Here is a 24102-nt window from a genome sequence, read left to right as displayed (position 1 = left end):
TATACCACAGAACATTTTTTTCAAAATGTTCTACAATCAGTCTTAAGTTCCTGGAGGCTACGCTGAACATGGAAACTAAATCTGCTCTTTCCGTTAAGGCACATTCACCGTCGTTAGATTGTGTTGATTCATTCATTCAACAGATATCGAGCAAATATTTCTTTTTGCCAATCCTTCTGCCGTAGCCTGATCAACAACATTGATGATGCTGGAGGATGTCTGATTCACCTGATCCAGTGCCATCAAGTTGATTCCAACTCATAGCAACCCAAGGGACAGGGTAGAATTAATCGTTCCTTAGGGTTTCCTAGATTGCAAATTTAAACTGAGGCAGACAGCCTCATCTTTGTCCCATGGAACAGTTGCTGAGTTTGAACCATCTCCCTTGTGGTTTGCAGCCTTACACATAACCTACAATGTCTCGGGGCTCCTTCATCTCAGAAAGGAGGACTGTAATGTATAAACGTGGCTTCAGAAATTACAGATGCCACTGTTAGCAGAAATTCTCACCTCTAATACATTTTTTACTAATAAATCTTTTTATTGGGGCTCATACAACTCTTATCACAATCCATACATACATCAATTGAGCAAAGCACCTTATACATTCATTGCCCTCGTCATTCTCAAAATTCACCTTCCACTTGGGTTCCTGCAATCAGCTCGGTTTCATTTTCTCCCTCCCCCTCCCTCCCTGCTCCCCCCTTCCCCCTGCACCCTTAATAGTTTATAAATATATTTTATTTTATCTTACACTGCCAAGCGTCTCCCTCACCCACCTTCCCATTGCCCATCTCCCAGAGAGGAGGTTACACATAGATCCCCAAGATTGGTTCTTCCTTTCCCTCTAATACGTTTTAAGAGTGTTTCAAGAAGTGAAAGACAAAGTCCCAACTTTACAATCACAGGATGGCACTCAAAGTGTGTTAGAGAACCATTCATAGAGTTTCAAGTGGTTAAACTCACCCAAGGTGTGAATATAGGGCTCCATAAAGCACAACTCTGTCTTGCCTCAAAGTTGATCCAGCAAATAGTAGGCGGAGTCTTAGGAAATGACTCCAGAAAATGAGCCATCTATGACCTGTGTCAACTTGGTTGTACCTGTGGGAAGATAGGCGGGAGTCCAACATCTGATGATGTCTCCTGGGCAGTGGGGCCGGCTTGTCCTCCACAGGGGATACTGCAGAGAACCGGCTCTCTCCCACCCTCTTCTTGCTGGCCTGGATCCTGGGTCTGGCTTCTGGGACTTGAGCTCGTGGTCATGATGTGGTCTGGCAATACTTTGGAACCATCTGCGGCCTACCATTTTCCATGCCCCAGATTCATTTGACTCTGTCCTCACCAGCCTTTGGTCTTCCCATCTCCTCCTTCCTTTTCCTGGTTCATCACTTAGTAGCTGCATGAGTCAGGAAGGCCTCCAGCGAGCATCTGACCCATGACCTGGAGTTAGACTGGACTTTCCCGTTCTGTGGCGGTGAGGGCTGCTTTTTTGATATACACTTCTCTCTTTTTACGCATACATAAGTATCCTGATGTTGCTTTATTAGAAGACCCAGCCTACTATAGCAACTTTACTCCTTGAATTGTGCCAGCATTGGAAAATTATTCCCACCAAGTCCTGCAGTTGGATGAATAATGCTCAATAAAAACAAAAAGTTATTCTTCATTTCTTCTACGGATGATTGCCCAGGTAAGGAGAAGTTTAGCCAAACTCAGTCAATTCATAGCATCCTCCCAGGGGTCATTGCCACATTTGGAGACTTGACACTCCTGGCTGAGAAATCCAGCATGCATGAGTTTGGGTACTCTGTGGATTTCAGAGGCGTAATGATTAATGCTGAATTACGCTAAGTGTTGGAAGACACTGCAGTTTCATGATCAAGTTAGGCCTTTGCTTTTGTGCACACACAAGCTGGCATGTGCTTGGGAATGTTTCTGCTTCCAAACTCTCAGCATCTGCATTTTTCAGATGCTTGACCTTGATCTTGTGACCTTGCCTCTAGAACTCTGAGAGTGCTGGGAACACTCAAAACTGAGTGATGGGAGGAAAAAAGAGAGAGAGAGAGAGATAGCAACTCCTTTTTCCTTTTTTTTTTTCTCTCTCACTTAAATCTTGGGTTCCCTGTTTGACACGAGACTGAACTTCCCTGTCAATTATGAGTTCTTAAAAAGCTTACCATATCTGTTTGGCTTTACTTTTCCAGTGGATGCCACTGAAGCCGGAGACTATTAACGCTATGCAGTCCACTTGCGGGGCAAGCTGGAAGTTCCTGAAGCCGCACACCACATAGCATAGGCCCTGCTTGTGGTCAGTGCTTTTTTAAGCTTTTTGATGGCTCTTCACGGTAAAAAATGCATTTTGTGTCACTATCACGCACCTGTGTGCACGCACACACAGTAATGGATATGACTGAAGCAAAAGTTCTGTGAAACAATACATACGCTTACAGTGTCTGAAAGGAGCCCTGCTGACACTAGGGTTCAAGTGCTCAGGTGCTCACTGAAAGGTCACTAGTTCAAACCCACCAACGACCATGCAGGGGGAAAGATCATCTGCCTCCATTAAGATGAAAGTCTAGGAAGGCCTAAGGGGCAGTTCTGCTTGGTCCGACGGGAGTGCCCTGCGTTGGAATTGACTTGCTGGCGCACAACAACCATGATGTGTGACATATTATGCTGGGCCAAGCTCAATCTGCTCCCTCGGTTCCTTTCTAAGGCCTGAGCTAAGAATGGCTTTACATTCCTCCCACCTCTCCCCCCTCCCCCCCCAATGGTTGAGAAACAAGTAAAAATGAGAGTGGCATGTATTTTGAGATCTTTTTACACTATATTGTGCACTGCTTTAAAACTACCTAGTGTTTGTTGGATGAGCCTTGTGGCATTTGTTAGCTCATTTAATCTTTGCAATAATTTATCTTTGTCTTAACGCATGACTATAGTACCAATGCCAACTAACTTTTGGGGGGAGTGCTCATTATGCTGGTACTTTGCTAAATGCTTTATATGGTGCACTGATTTAATCCTCTCTAGTCTGCAAACATTAGTGCCCCCATTTTACAGAAGAGAAAGTAAAGACTTGGCAAGGCTATCTAACTTACTCAGGGTCACACAGCTAGGAAGTGACCCCTGGTATTTAATTCTAGGTGGCATTTGTTTGTTTGTTTGTTTTAGAATCTACTCTTCAGCTTTGGTAGCTTCCTGTGTACAGCCACACAGTTAACATATACTCCTTGCATTTTGTCGAATGAATTCATGCATGTATGAATGAATGAAGGATCTTGTGATGGATCGATGGTTGGCTTCCCTGGATCCTCTCCAATCATGGGAGCCTAGATCAATCAGGTGATTGCTCTGTGCCTGACAAGGCAAGCAAACAAGCAAGCAATGAAGTTGAGTCTCACTTGCTGAGTGTGTACCATGCGCCAAACACTGCACTATGTGCTGTCAGTGCTTCTTCACACTCGATCCTCACCGTGGCATGGTGAGGTAGATTCGGTCCCTAATTTACAGATAAAGAGACTGACAATCAAAAGACTAAGTACGTGGCCTGAGATGGCACAACCATTCAGCCCTGTGTGACAGAGACTAACACTATACCCTGAACCACTGTGCTAGGTGATGCCATTGATTAATTTAGCATATCACAGTAACATCATCTATCCCAGGGCTCTATAGGCAGAAGAAACAATGTGGCAGAGCTTTCATTCATAACTGCAATCCCTCAAATTTCATATCCCCCCCCCCCCGAATTCAAATTCAAGGTGGAAGAAGTAGAAGACTTCCGGAACATTTGACATGAGGATTAAAATATATATTTTTATGTGGTTTTTACAAATTTCTCTAAATCAAAAACTATTCTAAAACAAAAAAACTGATTAAAAACATGCACACTTTGAAGCACATGGAAAGATGTTCAGCATCATTTGGCAGGAAAATGCAAATCAAAACCACAAGGAGATGCCATTGCTCCCCCGGTGTGCTGGTTACAATAAGAAAGTCACAAATCAGTATAAGCGTTGTGTTGAAGCCCCATCCATTGCTGTTAGCAATGGAAAAGGTGTAGCCACTATGGAAAATAGTTTTATATTTCCTCAATAAATTAGACAGAGAACCACCATCTATGTTAAGTTGAGTTTTCCAGAGAAACATATCCAATGATGGTCATTTATGTATAAGAAAACTGTATCGAGAGAATTTTTATATCTAGGAAGTGGCCCAACCCAGTCAAACTGAAGTCCCTGGGTCAGATGCTAACTGGAAGCCCCTCCAGCTTTTCACAGCTGCCAGTTGATGGAGCAGGAAGGTGAGGCAGGAAGCTGGAGGATCAGAGTCACATGGACTGAAGGTCAGTTGGAAAATGGTAGGAGGCCCACAGCAACATAAGATCCCCAGAAGCCAGACACAGCATCCAGGTGATAATTGCTGGTATTGGGCTAGTAGCAGAACACATAACCCACTATACCAACAAGTCTCTTTTAGAATCACCATAGGAACCCAAAATTTTACTTCTAGGTATATACTCAAAGTAATTTAAAACAGCCATAGAAGCAAAGAAGAGCCCTGTAAAGTGGCAGAGTAGGTCACACTTTGGGCTGCTAACTGCAAGGTCAGCAGTTTGGAACCACCAGCCACTCCTCAGGAGAAAGCTGAGGCTCTCTGCTCCAGTATAAAATGTTGGAAACCTAAGACTGTCCTGAAAGCAAAGTCAGTTCTTTCTGTCCTAGAGGGTCACGATGGGTCTAAATGGACTTGAGGGCAGTTGGGTTTGGTTTGGGGTATATAAGCAATTCTGTTTTAGATCATCAAAGTGCACATAAATAATTATCAGAGAAGTATACCATTTTAAAAATGCTATGGAAAATCCTCTCTGAGGTACATAGCTACCTGTATCTTTTGAAATTATGTTGGAGGATGATGATTACCTTTTGCTGCATAAAAATTACCCCTTAAATTTAGCAGGTTAAACACATTTACCACCTCCACAGTTTCTATATATCAGGAATCTAGGCACAAATTAACTGGGGCCTCTTCCCAGGCTGCAATCAGGTTGTCATCCAGGACTAGGATTTCACTAGAAGGTTAAACTGGGGAAGGACCTGTGCCCAAGCTCACGTGGTTGCTGGCAGCATTCAGTACTTTGAGAGCTGATTGAGGTCCTCAGTTCCGAGCTGGCTGTTGACTGGAGGTCACACACTTCCTTGGAATGTGAACCTCTTCATCACACAAATCGAGTGGACAATAGAGTCCTCTAGCAAGATGGAAGTCACAGTCTTGTGTAGCTTAAATACAGGGTGACATCCCATCATCTTCTCCATATTCCATTGGCTGGATATAAATCTCAAATCCTATCCAGATTAAAAGGAGATCAAAAGTCAGGTGGGAGTATCTTAGAGACTTCTTGCTACAAGGAAGGAATTGTGAGGGCAGCCTGCAATATGAGTGAGGACGTCACTGAGTTAGGAAATGCTCACAAGCCATATTGACTTTGAAAGATGTGGTGACTATTGGGCGGAAGTGAGGGGAAATGCTGTAAGACCACATTTTGTATCTCGAAGTATAAACATTACCTGATTGCTGGGAAACCTGAAATCAACCTCATTAAAACTGTGTGCTGAGGATTGTTATTATGCGCCATTAAGTCCAGTCCAAATCCTAGCAATCCTGTAGGGTAGAGTAGAGGGGCCAGATAACGGTTCCAAGGCTGTGGGGTTTTATTCTCCTGTTTTTGCATGTGCAAGTAAAATTTCATTGAAGATTTTTTAAGCAGTTCTATTGGCACATAATTTATATAACATACATGTCAATAGTTCAATCATATCAAGGAGAATGTTATAGTCATTACCATATCAATTTTAGAACATTTCTTCCCCCCATGGTTAAATCTCCTTTAAAATGAGTTGTACAATCACAGTCAGTTCTAGTACTCCCTCTCTGCTCTTATATTCATTTCCCATTCCCAAAATATCTCTTCCCTCCCTTATCACCCATCACTCCCCATCCCTGAATCCCTTATCAACTTTTGTATCAGTTATTATTACTAAGCATCCACTCCTCCTGTGGGTCACAAACTGGGAAACCCAATAAAAACAATTAAAACCAAATTCAAAATAAAGTTTTAATCTAATTTATAAGGTAAGGCTATACCATATACCAAGTATAAGCCGACTCAAATATCAGTCAAGGCACCTAATTTTACCACAGAAACTGCATTTAAAATGTGCTGAAAAAGTCGGCTTATACACAAGTATATCCAGTAATAATGGTATAAATACCATAATATACTTAATAAGTAGGAAAGAAAAGACCCTCATCAACATTCTAAACTCCAGGGAAGAAATTTCTATCATGGAACAAGTAAAAGTTACTTCCACACAGAACCAACTCAGGTCTGGTAGATAGGGAAGTCATCTGGCCAAATGTAGAGTTAGATTCAGCATATTCAGGATTACAGTGGTTTCTACCCGACAGCAAGACTGAGACGCTTGCCTGTGGCTAGAGGAGATCTTCCAGGTGCTCCGTCTGACCAGATACTCTGCAAATGGGTTTTGGGCTCCCACTGTCTTCCATAGCCTTCTACAAATTGGGTGTTCATAATTTAGCTCTGATACTTTCCCTTCACCATATTAGAATTTTTAAACTGCTATCTTAGATCACACAAACTGGTGTGCTTCTAATAAGTGGACTTAGTTGACTCCTTGCTTAGTTTGCTGATTGTATAAATACAAGCCTTTAAGACCCCAAACACTATTCCAATCGATAGCCGGGCACCATCTACTTTCTTCACCACACTTTGCGGTAGCACGCTTATCTTCAGTGGTCCTTTCATGAAGGTGAGTATAGAGTGGTGAGAGCTGTGGTCTTTATAGGAACAGACTGCCACAGGTTTCCTGTGGAGATGCTGGTGGGTTTGAAGTGCTGACCCTTTCATGAGCAGCTGAGCACTTAGTCATCATATTACCTGGGTTTCATGATTCTGGGATATATAATAGTCGGAACGACAAGACCCATGTAAAAGTTAATACGCTACTTATTGTTGAGAGTGCTATTGTGGTTTGGGTAAAAGTTTACAAGACAGCTTCTCGTTCAGCAGCTTATACAAATGTTGTTTTGTGATGTCAATTGCCGTCCCCTCCAGAGAGCATCACTCCTCCCACTTGGTGGTTCTGAGGAGCACAGTCACCGGGAGTTATCCTTCGGGTTACAAGCCGGAGCTTTAGTGATCTCTGACAGTGGGCCGTGCTCCGAGTTTGAGGTTGTCTAAGGGCAATAGTCTAATGATCCCACTACTCTCTATCTCGTCCAATCTTTTTATGATGTTTGGATTTTCCCCCTACATTTTCTCCCACTCTCCAGGATCTTCTGTTGTAATCCCAAACAGAGTGGTCAGTAGGTGTAGTGACCCAGTGCATGACCCAGTGCTTCTCATTTCAGGCTAGTAGCGGCAGTGGTGCCTGTGGTCCATTAGTCCTTTGGACTCATCATTCCGTAGTCACTGATCTTCTTTCTTTCTTTGGCTCCAGATGGGAAGAGACCAATTATCTTAGATGGTCACTCTATACAAATAAAATGTTGTACACAAGCATTTCTAACAGACTAATGGGAACTGTCTAAAAATGGAAACAACCCAAATGTCCATCAACTGATGAATGGTAAGTGAAATGTGGTATATCCATACATTGGAATATTATTCAGCTATAAAATGGATGAAGTGCTGATAGGTATTACAATGTGACAATCTTTGAAAACATTATGCTAAGTAGAGACACAAAAGTGAAGGCCACAGGCAGTAAAATGCCATTTGTATGAAATATCTAGACTAGAAAAATTCATAGAAACAGTAAGCAGGTTAATGATTGCCACGGGCTGGAGGGAGGAGACAAGGAGAGTAACAGATTAAAGGAAATTGGATTTCCTTTTGGGAAGACAAAAAAGTGCTGGTATTAGATAGTGATGGTGATGGTGATTGCACAATATTATGAAGGTACTAAACACCATTGAACTTACCCATTGTATGATTAAGATGGTAAATGTTACACTTTGTGGATTTTACCTCAATTAAAAAAAACACATTTTGGCACAATTAATCATCATATAGTAAAATAATATAAAATGCATTGAGGCAAAAACAAACAAACAAAAAACCCAAACAACAACAAAAAAGCCCTAACCCTAAACCTAACCTTACCCTATGCCTAAACCTAACAGCAACCCGAACAACCCTGTCTATCCCTAACCCCTAAACCCTAACCCCTAACCCCTAACCCCTAAACCCTAACCCTAACAACCCTAACCCTTAAACCCTAACCCTAATCCTACCCTAATACTAACAACCCTAACACTAACACTAACAACCATAACCCTAACCTTAACCCTAATAATCCTAACCTTAACCCTAACCCAACCACTAACTCTAACAACCCTAACCCAAACCCTAAAAATCCTAAGCCTTAATCCCTAAGTCTAAACCTAACACTACCATAACCTAACCCTAATCCTAACCACCCTAAACCTAAACCTAGACCTAACCCTAACCTTAACCCTAACCCTAGGCATAACAACCCTAAACATAATCCTAATGTGAACTCTAACGCTAAACCTAAAAACCCTAACCTTAACCCTAACCCAAAATGCCCTAATCCTAACCATATCAACCCTAACACTAACCCTAACCCTAAAAACCCTAACCATAATTCTAACCCTAACAACCCTAACCTTAACATCCCTAACCCTAACAATCCTAACCATAACCCTAAAACTAACCCTAACTCTTACCTTATCCATAACCCTAAAATCCCTAACCATAACACTAAGAACCCCAAATCTAACCCTAACCCTAATGCTAACCCTAACCCAACCCTTAATGCTAACAATCCTAACCTAACCCTAACCCTAAGCCTAACAATCATATACCTAACCCTAATCCTAACTCTAAGCTTAACCCTAACAACCCTAATGCTAACCCTAAAACTAACACTAACCCTAAACTTAACCCTAACAACCCTAACCCTAACCCTCACCCTAATAACCCTAACCCTGACCTTCACCCTAACAACCCTCACCCTAACAACCCTAACCCTAAATTTAACCCTACCCCAAAACAAAAACATGCATTGAGGCATATGCTATAACTTACAAAAGAAGAAAAAACTAAATACTAGTGTTTAATAAAGCATTTTAAGTTAGAACACAGGCTTTTGTAAACTGGTGGCCTACATCAGAGGCCCTAAGCTGTCACAGAGGAGAGCCCTGGTGGGGCAGTGGTTCCGTATTAAGCAGGTAATCACAAGGCCAACAGTTTGAACCCACAGGATGCTCCAAGGGAGAGCGACTTGGTTTTCTGGTTCCATAAAGATGTGCAGTTCCCTTGGTGGCAGCTCTACTCTGTCCTATGGGGTCGCTGGAAGTCAGGATTGATTTGATGGCAGTGAATTTTTATGCCGACGCGTGCTAGCTGGATGTGCTCACACACGTTTTATAACCTGTCTGAGCCTCAGTGTTCCCAACCAAAAAATGCTCAGTGGGGAGAAGGGGTGTGGGATCGGGACCCTGCCAGGAGCGTGCTCAAGGGCCTCCTGCACCTACACAGAAGCATGCTGCAGGGGTGGGGGCCAGGGCAGGACGGGTACCCCTCAGGAGTGTGCTTGGGGAGATCATGGCAGCCCCCCACAGAATCATGCTCTGAGGGGTGCAGGACTGGATCCCCGAAAAAAGCATATTTGAGGGGGTTCCCAGTACCCCTCCAGAAGCATGCTCTGTGTGGGGCTGGGGTAGGGATCCAAATCCCACCAGAACCATGCTTTGGGGGCCTCTCAGCACCCTCTCAGAAGCATGCTTTGGGGGCTCCAAGAACACACCCAGAAGCATGCTCCAGGGGTAGGGATGAGGGCGGGGGCAGGACTGGAACCAGGACTCTGCCCGAAGTGTGTTTCACTGGGGCTCCTGGCACACCCCCAGAAGCATACTCCGGGGAGGGGTGAGGGACTCAGACTCCGCAAGAAGCATGTTTGGGGAGGCTCCTGACACCCCCACAGAGCATGCTCTGGGGGTGGTGAGGGACCGGTACCCTGAATGAGCATGCTTGGGGTGTGTGTCATGACAGCCCCCAGAAATATGCTCTGGGGGTGGGGAGGGAGGTGCCAGGGAGGACTCTGTCAAAAGTGTGCTTTGGGGGTGGGGTGCTCCAGGTGCCAGGGAGGACTCTGTCAAAAGTGTGCTTTGGGGGTGGGGTGCTCCAAGCACACCTCGAGATGCAAGCTCTTCTGGGGGTGTGGGACTGGCGGGGGGGGTGACTCCCAGCACCCCAACAGAAGCATGATGGGGTGTGTGTGTGGGGGGGACCAGACATGCCAGAAGCATGTTTTGAGGGCACACCTGTCACCCCACAAAGCATGCTCTGGAGGGAGGGAAGGTGTGGATGGGGACCCCTCCAGAAGTGTGGTTGGGAGGGGCATACAGCACCCCCACAGGAACATGCTGGGGAAGGCTTGTGAGACCAATACCTGTCAGAAGCGTGTTTCCATGGGTCTCCCGGCACCGGGAGAGGAGCATGCTCTGGGAGTGGGGGTGGGGTGGGGCCCAGACCCTGCTAGAATTATGTGGGGGGGTGGCTCACAGCACCCCCATAGTAGCATGCACTGGGGGATGGTGCAGGACTGACAATCCACAGGAAGAGTTCTTGGGGGCCTTACGGGTATCCCAGAAACATGCTCAGGGGGTGGTGTGGCACAGGAACTCTGCCAGAAAGGTGCTCCAGGAAGGCTTTCAGAACCCCCACAGAAGCACGGCCTGGGGAAGATGGGGGCTGGGACCGGTCCCCAGGTAAAAGCATGCTACTTTAATACTTAACATATAAATATATTACATAGATCAATATTCCTATTGTTATGTATTAATATATTTACATATGCACATTCCTTTATTTAGACCTCTATAAATGTCTTTTGCCTCCTAGTTCTTTCCTCTATTTCCTTTTACTTTCCTCCTGTCCCACTATCATATTCAACCTTCATTTGGCTCTCAGTAATTCCTCTTGGTTACATTGCACTTGATCAAACCTCACTGTGCGTTCTTCACCTTCCTTGCTACCAATTTCAGATCTCTTGGTTGATCCCTTGTCCCTGGGTTTGTTGGCTCCACCCTCCCTTTCCCCCAGCTCCTCCTCTCCCAAGTCCCCCCCAGAGCCATCAGTCCCATTGTTTTTTCCTCAGGATTGTTTATCCTGGTGTCATTTATGAAGTATGTCCTGTGTGACTTGTGTCGTGCATGTCCTTTGTCCTGCCATGTGTGTTATTTGTGTCCTGTTTGTCATCTTTGTCCTGTGTGTTCTGTGTCCTGGTTGTCTAGTGTGTCATGTTTCTCATTTGTGTCCTTGGTGTCATGTGTGTCATGTACTATGCTGTGTTCCTTGTCCTGTGTGCTCTGTGTACCCTGGGTATAAGATGTTCTGTATCATCTGTGCCATATGCACCTTGTATGCCATGTGTGTTGTGTGTCCTGTGTCCTGTGTCAATTGTATCCTGTGTCATGTGTAAATTGTGTCCTGTGTCGGATGACACAAATGCCACTGGAAACAACACAATGACACAGATGACACATGTGACAGAGGATACATGACATTAATAGCAAACACAACAGGATACATGACAGACGACACATTGAAACAATTCAAATGGCACATATGACACTGGACACATGCTACAAATGACATGCCTGACACAGGACACAGAACATCTTATACCAAGGCACACAGAGCACATAGGACAAGGAACACAGCATATGAGACACCTTTATATGACACCCAGGACTCACATGACACCAATGATAAACACGAAAGAGGGCAACATGACAAACATGGCACACAAGGCACATGACACACAGGACATAGGAAACTGATGATACAGGACACACATGAACACCCGGGCACAAATGTTAAACACAAAATACAGGACAACCAGAACACATGACAAACCTGACACTTGACAAATTACATACATGGCATAATTCTTATGGCACACATTACACTGGACACGATGCAAAAACACAGATGACACAGGACACATGAAAGGGACACACGACACTCACAACACAGGACACAAGATACACATGATGGGATACATGCCAGGATGACACATATGTCAAATAATTCAAATGGCACACATGACACCAGGCCCACAGTACACCTTTCACATATGACAAACCAGTTACAGGACACGTAATGCACATGATAAACATGACGCGCAAATCATGGGGCATAAATGACACGTGTAACACGCATGACGGGACACACATGACACCTTTGACACACGACATAGGATAAAGAACACACATAACAGATGATGCACATGGCATAGGACATAGTATCATCTGCGCTCTATATCCTGTGCCATGTACTAAGTGTGTTCTATGCGCCCTGTATCATGTCTGTCATGTGTGTAATTGGTATTGTGTCTTGTGTCATGTGTGTCATTTGTGTAATGTATCCTGTATTTTGTGTATCTATATGAGCTGTGTCCTGTGTGACATGTTTTTCCTGTGTGTCCTTCGTCCTGAGTGTCCTGGGTGTCATAGTTATCATTTGTGTCCTAGGTATCATGTTTCTGCTATATGTGCTGTATGTTATGTCCCTTGCCACATGTGCATTATGTGTAATATGTTGTGCCGTGTATGTCTTGTGTCCACGTGTTGTGTCATTTGTGTCCATGTGTCATGTGTCACATGTATAATTTCTGTCGTGTGTCACATGTGTCCTTTGTATATATGTTCCATATCCTGTATGTCCTGTGTGTTGACTTTATCATATGTGTCCTGTGTAGCCATGTTTTGTGTGTCCTGTGCATCCTGTGTGTTATATGTATCATCTAAGTCATGTATCCTATATTTTGTGTGGCATGTATGAAGCCTGTCCTGTGTGTCCTGTGTAACGTGTGTCACTTGTATCATGTGTCCTGTTGCCCCCTCTGCATCACATGTGCCATGTGTGTCTTCTGTATAATGTGTACAGTGTCATGGGTGCAGTACGCTGTTTGTCATATGTGTGTGCTCATTGTCTTGTGTGCCATGGGTGTAATATGTTTTGTGTCATGTATGCCATATTGCCTTGTGTGCCATGTGTATAATGTGTCCTGTGTCATAAGTCAATTGTGTCCATGTGTCCTGTGTCAGGTGTATCATTTGTACTATGTGTCCTATGTCACGTGTATCATTTGTATCATGTGCCCTGTCTGATGTGTCCATGTGTTCTACATCCTGTGTATCCATGTGAGCTGTGGCCTGGATGTCATGTGTGTCCTGGGTGTCATATGCCATGTACCTTGCCCTTGTACCATGTGTGCCCTGAGGGATATATGTCCTATGTCATGTGTCTTAGAATATGGGTTAGAATCGTATTCACCGGCACATGAACTCAATCCTCTAATTAGGTCTTAGAATAGATATGCGAATTGGAATGGCCTGCACACGAATAGTATCCTCCAAATAGGGGTTAGAATAGAAATAGCTTTCACAATAGGTGCTAGAATTGGTGGTAGAATTGTAATCTCCCGCACATGAACAGAATCCTCCTGTTATGTGTTAGAAGAGGTATTAGAATTGTAATTGCCCACACATGAACAGGTTTTCCAAGTAGGTATCATAATTGGGGTAGAATTGTAATAGCCTACACACAAGATAAATCTCCAAAGAGGTATTAGACTAGGGCTTAGAATAGTATTAGAGTCATAATCACCTACACAGGAACCATATTTCTAAATAGGTCTTAGAGTAGGTATGAGAATGGCAATCACCTTCTTGTCTTCCCAGGGCACGAATCCTTCAAATGGGTGTTAGAATAGGGCCTAGAATTGTAATCTCCTGCCCAGGAACAGCATTTCCAAATAGGTGTTAGAATCGTATTATCTCAGACATGAACCAGATCCTCTAAATAGGTCTTTAGGAGAGATGTGCCACTTGTAATCGCCTGTACGCAATCAGCATCCCTCAAATATGTTAGAATCGGGTTTAGAGTCGTCATCTCCCACACGTGAACATGTTCTTCAAAGGGCATTAAATAGGTGGTAGGATGGTAATCTCCTGCACATCAACAGAATCCTCCTCTGATGTTACAATAGGTATTAGAATCAAAACCATCTGCTCATGAGCAGAATTTCTAAATAGAAGTTAGGATAGCAGTTAGAATTGTAATAGCTTACCACAGAAGCAATCTCCAAATAGACGGTAGAAGAGGGTTTGGAATAGCAGTAGCCTACCCAATAACCATATCCTCCAACTAAGACCGAATAAATATCAGAATTGCAGCCACCTTAGCAGGACCCGGAGCCTTCAAATAGTTGTTCAAATCATGGTTAGTAAGGTAACATCCCACATGCCAACCGAGTCCTCCAGTAGGTGTTAGAATCCTCACCGTGGACTTCACCTTAACAGAACCCTCCAAATTGGCATTAGAGCAGGTGGTCAAGTTGTAATCTGCACATCAACAGAATCCTCCTATTATGTGTTAGAATAGCTGTTAGAGCGTAATTGACTACATGTGAACAGAATTTCAAATTCGGAGTAAATGGTAATCACCTTCACTTGAACAGAATCCCCCAAATAGGTCTTAGAATAGGGGTTAGAAATGTATTACATATATTCATCGAAACATGAACCAAATCCTCTATTGGTGTTAACTAGGTGTAAAATTGTAATCACCTGCACATGAACAGAATACTGAAAATAGTTGTTAGAATATGGGTTAGAATCGAAAACACCTCCACAATAACAGAATCTTGCAAACAGGTGTTAAAATAGGTGGTAGAATTTTAATTTCCGGCACACGAACAGAATCCTCCTATTACCGTGCTTTTATGTCTTAGAATCGGTTTAGAATCCTCATTACTCATACATGAGCAGATTTTCCACACAGAGATCAGGATTGGGGTAGAATTGTTAGAGCCCTCACAGAGAAAGGATCTGCAAATAGGTGTGAGAATAGGGTTGAGGACTGGTGGTAGAACAGGGTTAGAATCATAATTGCTACACAGGCCTCGTATCCCCCAAGTAGCTCTTAAAATAGGTATGAGAATCATGATCACCTTCACAGCACAGGAATCCTTTAAATAGGTGTTAGGGGCTAGAATTGTAATCTCCTGCACAGGAACAGAATTTCTAAGTAAGTGTTAGAATCGTATTATCTCAGACATGAACCGCATCTTCTAAATAGGTCTTTAGGAGAGGTGTAAGACTCATAACCGAATCTCTACACGTCAACACATTCTTTCAAAAGGGCATTAAATAGGTGGTAGGATTGTAATTTCCTGAATATCAACAGAATCCTCTTAATATGCGTTAGAACAGGTATTAGACTCATAATCAGGGTTAGATTTATAATAGTCCACACATAGAAAGAATCTCCAAATTGACATTAGAGTAAGGCTTAGAATAGTAATAGCCAACACAACAACTGTATGCTCTAAATAGGCCTTAGAATACGTAGGAGAATCGCAATTGCCTTCACAGGGCTTGGATCCTTCAAATAGTTGTTAGGATGGTGGTTAGTATTGTAATGTCCCGCACATGAACAGAATCCTCCAATAGGTTTTAGAATAGAAATTTCTTTCACCGTAACCGAATTCTGCAAATAGGTGTTAGGATAGGTGATAGAATTTTAATTTCAGGCACATGAACAGAATCCTCCTATTATGTGTTAGAAGAGGTGTTAGAATTGTAATCACCCACATGTGAACAGATTTTCCAAATTGGTATCAGAATTGGGGTAGATTGTAATAGCCTACACAGAGAAAGAATCTCCAAATAGGTGTTGGAATCATAATTATTTATAGGGAAAAAATTAGGGATGTTTATTTCTGGGTGGTTCTGCATCAGGATATAAGAAGTGAATGGACTATTGAAAACTAACCCAGGATACTTTTGAATTAAATACAGCCAATTGCATAATGTAGCACTTTTGGAGAGTTCCATCAAAGTCACTTCAAAAGGATGCACGTGAGGAGGGGACTATATCACTGCAGTCCTCAAGGAGCAGCCCAAGAACTATCTGGTCTGGCGACATCGATGAGTGCCGTGGAATGGCTGAAAGATCCGTCTCAGGAACTTGCGCTTACCACTGATATTCTTAGTCAGGATGCAAATTTAAAGGAGATGAGGCAAATATCAGAAGAAACAACGTGGGCAACATTAAAAGAGAGCCAACGAAAAATAAAAAAGATAATAACACAATACTATGAAGGATTGTACTTCAACAAACTCGAAAACCTAGAAGAAATGGGCAAATTTCTAAAACTCACTGATAGCTAACAAACAGAGGCAGAAACTCTCTGTAGGGGCCTTTGTCATCTCCTCTGCTGGAGTCTGGTGAGATGGTAGCTACTTCCAAAGAGGTAAGGGAGGCTGTGCAGGGGACTGAGCCTGGCTTGGCCACTGCCACAGCTGCACCTATCACCACCACCACAGCCGCAGCAGGAGGAGCAGCAGGAAGAAGAGATGACTGCCAACGCTGGAGAAGTGATGGACAACAGGTTTGTGAGTGTAAACTCACCCATCTGTGTCCTTTACAGAGACAGAGCAGAGTGGGCTGATATAGCTCCTGTGACACAGAAGGATGGCCCCGATCTTGAGGTCCAGAAAAAATTACATGAGTTTAGTGGAATGGCTGAAAGATCAATCGCAGGAACTTGATTTTACTGCTGATATTCTTAATCTGGATGCAAAGAATTATCACACCTGGCAGCTTGACAATGAGTTATTCAGGAATTTAAGCTTTGAGATGATGGACTGCAATAAATAGACCAATTTCTCAAAGAAGATGTGAGAAATAACACTGTCTGGAACCAAAGTGTAATTTCTGACACTCAATGATCCTGTTGTATTGGAGAAAGAAATCCAGTATACTCTGGAAATGATCAAACTAGAACCCCATAATGAACTATTTGAAAGGGATTTTGTAGGACCGTGGCATTTCCCAATATCCCAAACTGATGAATCAATTACTTGATTTACAACCAAGTCACAGTTCTCCCTACTTAATTGTCTTTCTTGTGGATATCTATAAAGACATGCTAGAAAACCAATGTGACAACAAAGAGGGAATTCTTAATAAAGCATTAAAGCTGTATGAAATCCTAGCTAAAGAAAAAGACACTGTAAGAAAGGAATACTGGAGATGTTCAGAAGCAAACACGGCACAGACTGAGTAGTCAGCCAATGCACAGCAATAACACCATCCTGAAGAACTTGATGGGATGCTTTGATGTTTTTTAAGGGACTCCAATGTACAGTGTGAAACTGGAGCAACCATTCCCTTTGCTTATGTTTGGAACAGAAAAGTAAAATGTTATTTATTCCTTTTGCATAGTAACATGTGGCCTGCACAAGCACTGCTTTTTAACAAGAACTAAACACAATGCTCATTGAGTGCTGTTGCTATTCAGACTAGCTCTAAGTAATTGGGGTTTTCTTAAAGGAGAATAAACTGGGGAAGAGTTGGGGGCCCCATAAAGGAACTTTTGAAGTCCTGTCAGCCTTCCATCTAATCTCTTAACATCCCCTCTTCCTGAAACATCTAAAGGTAAGTAAGTCAGTGTTCGCAGCAACAATGGCTGCAGGTAAGTTTTGTGTGATGGATAAGAAGAGGTGATCCAGATGTGGGCAGAGTGATCAGGGACTACAATTGTTACAGTACAGCTGCTATGCCACACCGCTGGTATCTTGCTATCGCTGTAACCAACTAATGCCAAAAGAATGGTTTTGTAATAAAAATATAGCTGCAACTACAAGAAAAAAAATAAAACCTCAATAAACCCAAAACAAAAGAATTGATCAAGTCATTACAAATCTCCCAACAAAACACATGGGACACAGCAAAAGAAGTTCTGAAGGTAATTCCTCAGACCAGGTAGCTTCAATGGGTAATTCTACAAAATATTCAGAGTAGACTTGACACCTATTCTACTCAAATTACTGCAGAAGATGGAAAAGGATGTAAAATGCTGAGATTCATTTATGAAGGGAGCTTAACCTCGATAGTAAAACCGGGAAACGACATTACCAAAATAGAAAATTCTACGCCAACGTCCCAATGGACATAGATGCAAAACTTCTGATAGTTATAGATAGCAAACATCATGACCAAGTGGGTTTCATAAAAGATATGCAAGGATGGTTCAATATTAGCAAAACAATCAATGTAAACAACTATATAAATAAAGCACATGAAAAATGCATCATCATATTGACTGATGCTGAAAAGGCACTGGACAAAACCCACCACCCATTTCTGATCAAAACACTGAACAAAATAGGAACATACAGAAAATCTTTCAATACAATGAAAGTATATATGTGCAAAATTGGTGCTCCATGGATAGAAAGTGAAAGTATTTCTCTTGAGAGTGGGAACAAGAGCCAGAGCTACTAGGCAACAAAAAGACATCCAAATTGGCATAGCAGTCGTGAAACTGTCTAGTTGCAAATACTATGATTTTATATATACAAAAATCTCAAAGATTTGACAAGAAAATTGTTGGAACTAAATGAAAGATTAAGTAATGTGCATGGGTATAAGATGATTATATAATAACCGGTCAGAGCCCTCTATACTAACAGTGAGTTTTGAAAAGGAAATCAAGAAAACATTTTTGGTAGCCATTCAAAACTTATACTACTTAGGAATAAATCTGAAAAACAAAAGACTCAAACAAAGAAAACTACAAAACAATACTATAAGAAACCAAACGATATCTATAGAAATGGAAGAATGTTGCATGTTCATGGATAGGAGGACTTAATATCATGAATATGTCAAAACTACCAAAGCAATTTATAAACATAATCCAGCCCTGATCCGTCTCCCATCAGCTTTCTTTAAAGAGCTGGAAAATCTAATCACAAAATTTATATGGAAAGAGACTCGAGTAAAGCAAAGCAATACTAAAGAACAAAGTAGACATCCTCTTACTTCCTGACCTCAAAACCAACTACTCAGCCAAGGCAGTTGAAACAACCAGTACTTACTGGTACAACAAGAGATACATAGACCAATGGAACAGAAGTGATTACCCAGAAATAAATCCATCCACCTACAGACAACTGATTTTTGACAAAGGGCTGAAACACATTCAATAAACAGTGCTGGAAAATTGGGATTTCCATTTGTAAAAGAATGAAACAGGACCCTTACCTCACTTTCAATACAATAATGAACTCAATATGGATTAAAGACCTAAATGTAAACCTTTAGAACACAAAGATCATCAAGGATAAAACATAAGGGGTTCTAAGATGAGGCATAACCACACACACAGAGAAGTCAACAAAATGGATGGCGCAACCTCCTAAACACAAGACACTCGTGTGCATCAAAAGACTTCATCACATTAGTAATGTGGGGAGTGGGGGTGGGGAATTGGCATGGCATATTGGAAAAAGACTGATCTCTAACATCTCTCAAAAACTTTAATATCTCAAGAAGAATAAAAGGAGTCATCCAATTTATTCTTTTTGAATCATCCCATTTAAAATGGGCAGAGGACATGTGACATTTACCAAAGAATACATGTAGGTGGCCAATAAACTTGTGAAGAAATGCTCCAGATCATTAATCATTCTTGAGATGCAGATCAAAACACTGATGAGATACCACTCACCCCTGAACTGATAGCAGGGTTAAAAACAGGAACAAATGCTGGCAAGGGTGTGGAGAGATTGGAGCCTTCACACACTGTGGTGGGACTGCCAAACAGCGTAAGCACCTAAAAGCGGGATGGCACGTCTTCAAAAAGTTGGGACTAGAAGTATCCTGTGGTCCAGCAATTCCTGTGCCTCGTACGTACCCTAAAGAAATAACATCCTTGGCACGGGCAGATATACACATTCACGTCATTCACAGCACCGTTCACCAGAAGAAGATGAAAACAACCTAAATGCCCATCATTGGAAAAATTAATTTTGGTGTGTATATACACACAATGGAATGTTACACAATGTTATAGAATAAAAATGATTCTGTAAAACATCTCATTACATGGAGAAACTTGGAGGATATTTTGTTGAGTCAAATCAGTTTATCACAAATGGACAAGTATTTTATGAGATCACTTATGAAAAAAATCAAGAAAAGATTTTCACATAAAAAAAATGACATTGGTTTACCAGCATTAGGAGGGAAAGGAGAGGAAGGGGAAGTCATGTGTAGACAGGGTGAACTTGAGGGAAGGAGAAGACAATATCCAACAGGAGCCAGGTAAAGCAATGATCGGTTTGATAAGTTATTGATTTTTAAAAAGTGATAATCTGCTCTGTACACTACCACCCAATTCACAAGGTTAAAAGTGACTCTACCTTTAATCTTTGTATAAATAGCCTCTAGTACATACACAAAATGTCCTTGTTACCCAAAAGTTCACAATAGGGAGCATAACTAAAATTTATGAATCTGAAACTCCTCTACCGTTAGTTAATATCTCATCTCAGTATTTGTTAACACCAATGTTTAGAAGCCGAACGAGGAGTTGCAGTTCTCACATCACTGATTAAGGTATCTAATCATGTTACTCTTAGAGAAGCACCACTAAAGAAAAATGTACAAATTTACTTGAGGAAAAAAAAGTGTTCTTACCGGTCTTTAAATTAAAACAATACCGTTATTAGTGGAAAAGACCTGCATTCCCTAGGTTTCAAAATGACTTCAAACCTCTTCAACCATGAAGACCTTAAAGAATGCCAGGAGAACCCAACAAATGTAATGAGCTTGCCAATCACGGTTCTGCAAGGCAGGTGGAAGAATGGAGAACATTTGGGAACAGCGCCTGCCAAGCACAAAATTTTAGCTCCTAGGAAATTGTTATTTACCTACAGAATCCCAGAATTCTACCATTCATCACTAAAATGTTATAAGAACCACAAATGGGTTCTTTTACTAACAAAATTTTTCAAGTTTCTTAAAGTTATAGAGTAAAAACTTCACGATATTGCACAACCTTTTTTACCCTAAAGTTCATTTGTATAGCGTAAATCATTTTACTAATGCTAACATCACTTAGTAAACAGTTCACTTAGTAAACAGGTGGATTCTGCAAAGTATTGAGAAGTACAAACTTCTGCAGCCAGTAACAAATTATTCTGGATTTCCACTGGAAATATATGGACAAAGAGAAAGGTGTCAGAAGAATCCAAAAGCAACGTTTAAAGTATTAGGGCAATAAGAATTCCCAGAATACACCTTGAGAGTTCTTGAAAGTATCGGTGTGCTATGCAGCATGCATGCTAGCCAGTGGCTCAACAGTCAGGGACCATCATAGAGCATGTGGGTGCTATAGTGTGGCAGTTACATAATCTCCTGTCAACTTCTGAAGGGGCGGAGTCTAACCTGTCAATCAGGTCGCAGCTTGATGACCTCATTTGGAGGTTCCACAGAAATAAATATTTCACTGGAGGTTAGATACACTCACTCTCAGCTTCATCTTGCTGTTGACAAGACACATGGAGCTATGCTAGAGCCCTGGAGCTGGAAGAGTGACGGGAGACCCCGGCCAGCACTAAGATGCTTCAATCCACAGGGCTGTGATCTTCGTGCATTTGGTGTCTTTAGCATGAGTCTTAAAAGGAATTTATAGATTGGTATTGGACATATGGGTTAATCTCACAGTTATGGACTTAATCTGGACTGGGCTGGGATTATTTTCTCAATATACAATTGATCTTTTATATAAAGCTCTTTCTTATACACATGATTGCCTATGAATTTGTTTCTCTAGTCAACCTGGACTAACACAAATAGTATCTACATTAAGGGAAGGTTGGAAGCAACCCTAGGTCCAATCCTCCTGCAAAAGTAAAACTGTAAAGTACCCTTATCTTAACAGAATAAACAGACATGTGACCACAACGGACTAGAACAGGCATGCTTTAACCTTAGATATTAATGGTGGAGCCCTGATGGCGTATGGGTTCAACATTGGAATAAACATTGGTTAAACACTGCCCGTTTAAACCCATCCATCATTCCAGGGGAGAAAGATGAACTTGCTCCAATAAAGAGTTATAGTTTTGAAAATCCTCCATGCGGTTCTGCGCTGTCCTAAAGGGTTGCTCTGAGTCAAATTCGTTCAATGGGAATGGTTTGAAGATTTTTACATTATTTTTTATTATTTAAAAGGTGCTCTTGAACTTTTTCAGTAAAAAATTTTCCTGGTAAGTAGAATTCCCAAGAGTCCCACTTGCTCCATATACTTGCCCTTCTGTTGGGAGGTGGACGGGATTGTGAGTGTGAGGGAGTTCAACTCTGTCATGGGTTTCACTGTACATCAGAGGTGAACAAATGGAGCGGTGAGATTACTGTCCCACATCAGCTGATTGGAAAGCTAGTTTTTCAAGAAGGAAATCTGGGAGGAGGGGGAGCTTTAGCGGAATCAGATGCTCCCTTAGAAACTAGCCCCACTTGAAGGAAGAGAGTCCGAGTGTGCCTGATTCTCTCCTGGCCTTGGAGAAGTAAGTACAGGCGAGGAAAGGGCTTGTGGCAGCTGAGAGTGGTCCCTGCCAAGAATTAACAAGGAAAGGAGGGTCACGGACACACAATCGCAAGGACATGACATCTGTAACAGTCACATGACTTAATTCTATATAACTTCTGCTCTACCCAACTTTAAGACAGTGAATATGTGCTATTTTAAGCCATTAGAGAGAGAATTTGGTAGGCAGAAAGAGAAAACACAATCATCTATCCCAACGAGTAACACTGACAGAACTGTTTTGAAGTTGTTTGCTTTAATGGGTGAGAATGTGGGGTAACCCGGTAAAATGCATGACTCTGGAGGAGAGACGAGCCAGAACAATGTCGATTACACTGTCAAAATTTCAGAAATCTTGCAGTATCTTATGACTCATGGATTAAAATTTTCATAGATGGTATCTTAACGAGTATCTGTTCCAAGCACCTCATTTTCTAGACAAGACACAGAGTGTAGACTGACTTCTCCCGGTTCACAGAGAGAGATAATGAGCAACAGAGAGGAGCTAGTTACTCCAGCACTTTAAGGTGCCCCCGCACGTCTGTCGGGAAGCCTTTTATTCCTGACATTAGCAGTTGGGCTTAACTGTGGAGGGGAGAAGAGAAAGCACACCTCCTCTCTCTGCTACCCCATTAAAACTCACGGCCATGCAGTCGATGCCAACGCACAGCGATCAAACAGGACAGGGCGAACTGCCCACGTCGGTTTCTGAGGCTGAATTTCTTTATAGGAGTAGAAAGCCCTCATTAAAATCCCCCTAAAATAAATACCATAATTCAAGTAGCACTTACAGCAACCATAAGAAGGATTCAAAATTAAACGTGGCATTAATGAAGTCGATGTTCACTTGAGCACAACCCCTACTATCACATAGATGTGTGGAACACTGGAATGGCACGATAATGAAAAATGTTCACTCAAAACCCCGAGCACCCCATGTCCCTAGAACAGTGGTTCTCAACCACAGGCAATTCTGGCCCCCACAGGACATCTGCAATGATCACAAGACGGGAAGAAGGTGCTACGGGCATCTTCTGGGAGAGGCCGGGATGCTCTAACCACCCCGGCAGACACAGGACAGGACCAGCCAACAAAGGATCATCTTGCCCCAGATCCCTAAGGGGCTCAGACTGAGAACTCCTGCTATGACGCGTTTCCCGCTTCCCACATTCACCATGTGACCCGCCCCAACTCTACCTTCCTGTGTACTTAGAAGGCAGAGCCCCCCTTATTCAGATTTTCTCTGGCTTAGACTTAAAAATAGATTTATTTTCACCTCCTTTTCAGCACGTTGTAGTTTCCACCCTAACAGCCCAAATGTACTTGGACAGTCCATGATTCCTTCGGAGACACCGTCTTAACAAACACATGCTTTCTGAAGCCCCGACAGGAGAGTCGATTGCCCTACAGCTCAGAGGAACTTCTCCCTAGAGGTTCCAAGGTTGTAACCTTTACAGGAACAGAAAGCTTCGGCTCTCTCCCATGGAATGGCTGGTGGCTTCGAATTGCTGACCTCGTTGTGTGAGTTTCCAGACTGTAACTCTTCGTGAGAGTAGAAAGCCTCATCTTTCTCCGTTGGGGCAGCTGTTAGCAGCCAATGCAC

The 24102-nt window shown here is 42.3% G+C and overlaps 1 pseudogene; it reads left to right on the top strand.

Moving 5' to 3' along the window:
* The first annotated feature begins 7950 nt into the window (after positions 1 to 7950).
* LOC142449267 (protein farnesyltransferase/geranylgeranyltransferase type-1 subunit alpha pseudogene) lies at positions 7951 to 17189 on the top strand (annotated as a pseudogene).
* The last annotated feature ends 6913 nt before the right edge of the window (positions 17190 to 24102 follow it).

The sequence above is a fragment of the Tenrec ecaudatus genome, chromosome 5, assembly GCF_050624435.1.
Source record: "Tenrec ecaudatus isolate mTenEca1 chromosome 5, mTenEca1.hap1, whole genome shotgun sequence".
NCBI classification, from domain to species: Eukaryota; Metazoa; Chordata; class Mammalia; order Afrosoricida; family Tenrecidae; genus Tenrec; species Tenrec ecaudatus.
This window is presented reverse-complemented; position numbering and strand designations above follow the sequence as displayed.